The 5329-nt window shown below is 36.4% G+C and overlaps 1 pseudogene; it reads left to right on the top strand.

The window, feature by feature from the left end:
* Positions 1–1207: 1207 nt before the first annotated feature.
* On the top strand, positions 1208–2473 carry LOC118840198 (annotated as a pseudogene).
* Positions 2474–5329: the final 2856 nt, after the last annotated feature.

The raw sequence follows: 5329 nt of genomic DNA, 5'->3' as shown, positions 1-5329 counted from the left end.
TTGTCCTTTGTCATCTTTGCCAATTTGCCAGCCATGAAGTGAAACTTCAGAGATGTTTTAATTTACATTTCTTACTATCAATGATTTGAAGCAGTTTTTCATATAGTTGTTCATAGTTTGCAACACTTTTTTGAACTGTTTTGATATCAGATTTTTAAGAGATATTTGATACAAAGATTCTTCCCAATTCATAGTTTCCTTCATTATCCTAGGTGCATTAATTTTATTCATTAAAAAGGTTTTCATATAATGAAAATGACATCTTTTAGCCTGTGAAGTCCCAATAGATAGAGACATATAGCAGGAAAAAAGTGTTTAGTTTGAATTCAGAGAATCTGTTTTCAAATGTGACCTCATTTTACAGAGGGAGTTGTATAATATGACCATTAAGGTCCTTTTCAAATCTATGTCTATGGTTCTATGACATCTATCCTTTTTAATATGCAGAATTCTCCTTCTAGTCATAGTTTTGAAAGTTAGCTTCATCTAAATCCTCCAGTTAGCTTTCTTTAATTATATGACTTTTTTATTTATCCATTTGGAGTTTGTTGTAGTATATGCTACAGATCAGTTCTAAATGTATTTTTACCAAACTACTTTTCAGTTTTTTCAGTAGTCCTTATAAATAATGGAAGCTTTCCCCTAAGGAATTTATGTTGTTGCATAAATTAAATAGCTTATTTACTAAGTTCAGTTGTTTCTGATTCTTATTTAGCTATCCCATTCCCATGATTTACTTCTCCATTTTCAACCAATACCAAAATATGTTGTTTATTATTGATTTTTAGTATTGGTTGAGTTCTGAAAGTTCTGAAAAAAAAAGTTCTGAAAGCTTTCTACATTCCTACTTTTTTTCAATATTTCATTTGTGATTATTTACCTTTTTGTCTTTCAAATGAATTTTGTCCAGTTCTATAAAAGTAATCCCTTATTAATTTGGTTGGCATTAAACTCATAACTCAGGTGATGTCATCATTATCCCAACCAAAAAATAAGTAATGAATACCCTTCAAATTATTTGTCTTAATAAAATTCTGCAAAGAATCTTTAAAAGTTATATTTATGTTTTGAGTGTATCCTGATGTGTTGATTCTATGATATTATGGTTTTTAACTTTTAAACAAGCACATATCAAGCCTCCTGTCCATAACCTCATCTCTCTCCTCCTCCCCAGGTTCCTGTGGTCCTCCCATTAGCCACCACAGCACCCAGGAAAATGGCAACCAGAGAAGTTTTGAAGATTGGTAAGAAAATCTATGAAGGTAAAACAAAAGAAGTCTATGAGTTGTTAGATAGTCCTGGAAAAGTCCTCTTGTGGTCTAAAAACTAGATTACAGCAGGCAATGCAGCTAGAAAAAAATCACCTGGAAGGAAAAGTACTCTCAAACAAAATTACCAACTGTATTTTTGAGTTGTCACAGTAAGCAGGTATCAAACCACTTTCACCAAAAAAAATTGTGGTGAGATAGCTTTTATTGCACCTCGATATGAAATTATTCCAATTGAATGGCTATATGGAAAAATTGCAACTGGTTCTTTTCTCAAAAGAACTCCTGGTGGCAAAGAATACAAGTTCTACCCATCTAAAATGGAGTTGTTTTTCAAGGATAATGCCAACAATGATCCACAGTAGTCTAAGAACAGCTTATTGCTGCAAAATGGTGTTTTGCTGTATTTAACATAGGTCAGACTGAAGTGGATATGGTGAGTCATTCCACACAAGTTATTTTTGAAATACTGGAAAAATTCTGGTTATCTAAGAACTATACACTGGCTGACATGAAGATTGAATTTGGTGTTGGCATAACTACAAAATAACTTGTTCTTGATAATGATTCCTGGAGGCTCTGACCATCTAGTGATAAAACCCAACAGAAAGACAAGCAGTCATACCAGAACCTTAATGAAGTGACTCCTGAAGGTCTCCATATGGTGAAGGAAAACTTTGAATGGTTTGCAGAAAGAGTGGAGTTGCTTCAAAAAGTGGAAAATCCATGCAAAGTTGTAGTATTCGTGGACTCAACTTCTGACCTTGGTCATTATGAAAAAATCAAGGTTTGCAGAAACTATAGAATTCCATTTGACCTTTGAGTTGCATTCCCATTAATGACCAGATGAAACTCTAAAGATTAAAGCAGACTCTGAAAAAGATGGTATTCGTACTATATTTGTGGCAATAGCTAGCAGATGCAATGCTTTGGGTTTGGTGATGTCAGTTAACACTGCATATCCAGTAGTAAATGTTCTACCCCTTATACCTGATTGGGGAGCTCAGCATGTGTGATCCTCATTTCAAATTTCTAGTGGTTTTGTCTGTTCAGCTATACTTTCACCTGAGGGAGCAGCTCAACTTGCAGCCCAAATATCTGGATTAAATAACCATTTGCTATGGGTTAGACTTCAAGGAAGCATATTAAACACATGGGTTTCCTTGAAGCAGGTGGATAAGAAAATCAAAGAATGTAGTTTATAAGAAAAATGCAGTGCATTTTAAAAAGTAGAAAATTTTAAAAATTCTAATTGAGCTTCAAAAAATATTACAGATCAGGCAAGAGAAAAGATGATTCTAGGGGCGGAGCCAAGATGGCCAAGAAAAGGCAATGACTTACCTGAGCTCTCCCCAAACCCCTCCAAATACCTTTAAATAATGCCATGAAACAATTCCTGGAGTGACAGAACCCACAAAAGGATGGGGCAAAATAATTATCCAGCTAAAGACAACTTAGAAGGTCAGCAGGGAAGGTCCATTGCACAGGGGTGAGAGTGGAGCACAGGCCAGCACAGGCCACAACAGCACAGACCAGGCTCCAGCAAACCAGGAGCAGGCCTTGGGAGCCACTGAATCAGCACCAGCAGCAGTGTCTGCTTCTAGAACTCTCAGCCCACAGAAGGCAAGGGGGTCAAACAACTGATCAGTAGGAGACTAAAGGGGTCTCTTTGCTGGCAGGAGTCTGTTAATTTGTCCATGCTCAGATCTGAGTTGCAGTCCTGGGTGGCAGTCCCAAGGCAAGGAGGAACACTAACACACCAAAGCTTGCAGCCAAAGTGTAGCAGGAACCCTCATCACAGTTCCAGGGCAGAAAAGAGTGCTTGTGGTCACTCACAAACTAGAGCACAGGCCAGGAGAGTAGTAGACACACCTCTCCTTAGATCATACCACCTTGAAAGAACTGAAAACTTGCAGGTCCCTAGAAGTATCTCTGAAAACAGCTGCACAAAACCCTTAAAGTTTGGGACAGTGCACCTCCACCTTGGATGCAGAACCTCACTTTGACAAAGAGTTAAAAGTCAAGAAATAGACTGGGGAAAATGAGCAAACAAAAAATTCTGACCAAAGAAAGTTACTGTGTTGACAAGGAAGATCAAAGCACATGCTTAGAAGACAGCAAAGCTCAAACATCCAACACCTCCAAGAAAAATGTGAACTGGTCTCAGGTCATGGAATAGCTCAGAAAGGATTTTAAAAATCCAGAAAGAGAGGTAGGAAAAAATTGGGAAGAAAAATGAGAGTGATGCAAGAAAATCATGAAAAAAGAGTCAACAGCTTGGTAAAGGAGACACACAAAAAAATACTGAAGAAAATAACACCTAAAAAACAGACTAGGCCAAATGGTAAAAGAGGTACAAAAAGCCAATGAGGAGAAGAATGCCTTAAAAAGCAGAATTGGCCAAATGGAAAAAGAGGCACAAAAATTCATGGAAGAAAAAACAAACTCATTAAAAATAGAATTGGCCAAATGGGAAAGAAGGTATAAAAGCTCACTGAAGAAAATAATTCCTTAAAAATTATAATTGAGCAAATGGAAGCTAATAACTTTATGAGAAATCAAAAGCAATAAAAACAAAACCAAAAGAATGAAAAAATTAGAAGACAATGTGAAATATCTCCTTGGAAAAACAACTTACCTGGAAAATAGATTCAGGAGAGATAATTTTTAAATTATTGAACTACTTGAAAGATGAGATCAAAAAGAGCCTAAACATTATCTTTCAAGAAATTATCAATCCAAGGCAAAATATGGATTTTCAATAAAATAGAGGACTTTCAAGCTTTCTCAGTGAAAAGACGAGAGCTGAATAGAAAATTTGACTTTCAAACACAACAATCAAGAGAAGCATGAAAAGGTAAACAAGAAAGAGAAATCATAAGGGACTTACTAAAGTTAAACTGTTTGGTTTACATTCCTACATAGAAAGATGATAGGTATGATTCATGAGACCTCAATATCATTGTAGCTGAAAGGAATATGCATATATATATATATATACATATGTGTGTGTATGTATACATATATATACATATGTGTGTCTATGTATGTATGTAGGTGTGTTTGTGTATATATATATATATATATATATATATATATATATATATACACACACAAAGGGCACAGGGGGAGCTGAATATGAAGGGATGATATCTAAAAAAATAAAATCAGTTTAAGGGATAAGAGAGGAATATATTGAGAGAGGGAGAAAGGGAGAGATAGAATGGGGTAAATTATCTCACATAAAAGTGGCAAGAAAAAGTGGTTCTGTAGGAAGGGAAGAGGGGGCAGGTGAGGGGGAATGAGTAAATCTTGCTTTCATTGGATTTGACCTGAGGAGGGAATACCACCCACACTCAATTGGGTATCTTACCCCACAGGAAAGAAGGAGGAAGAAGACAAAAAAAGGAGGATGATAGAAGGGAGGGCAGACGGGGGGAGGAGGTAATCAAAAACAAACACTTTCAAAAAGGGACAGGGTCAAGGGAGAAAATTCAATAAAGGGGGACAGGTTAGGAAGGAGCAAAATATAGTTAATCTTTCACAGCATGAGTATTGTGGAAGGGTTTTACATAATGATACGCATGTGGCCTATGTTGAATTGCTTGCCTTCTTAAGGAGGGTGGGTGGGGAGGGAAGAGGGGAGAGAATTTGGAACTCAAAGTTTTAAAAACAGACGTTCAAAAACAACAACCACAAAAAAAAGTTTTTGCATGCAACTAGGAAATAAGATACACAGGCAATGGGGCATAGAAATCTTGCCCTACAAGAGAAGAAGGGAAAGGGGGATGGGAGGGGAGTGGGGTGACAGATGGGAGGGCTGACTAGGGAATGGGGCAACCAGAATATATGCCATCTTGGAGTGGGGGGAGGGTAGAAATGGGGAAAAAATTTGTAATTCAAACTTTTGTGAAAATCAATGCTGAAAACTAAATATATTAAATAAATTTTTAAAAAAAAGAAATTATCAAGGAAAACTGCCCTGATATTCTAGAGCCAGAGGTTAAAATAAAAATGGAAAGAATCCACTGATCACCTCCTGAAAGAGATCCCAAAATGAA

Source organism: Trichosurus vulpecula, chromosome 2 (genome assembly GCF_011100635.1).
Source record: "Trichosurus vulpecula isolate mTriVul1 chromosome 2, mTriVul1.pri, whole genome shotgun sequence".
In the NCBI taxonomy this organism is placed as follows: domain Eukaryota; kingdom Metazoa; phylum Chordata; class Mammalia; order Diprotodontia; family Phalangeridae; genus Trichosurus; species Trichosurus vulpecula.
Note: the sequence above shows the minus strand (reverse complement) of the source record. Positions and strands in the feature narration are given on the sequence as shown.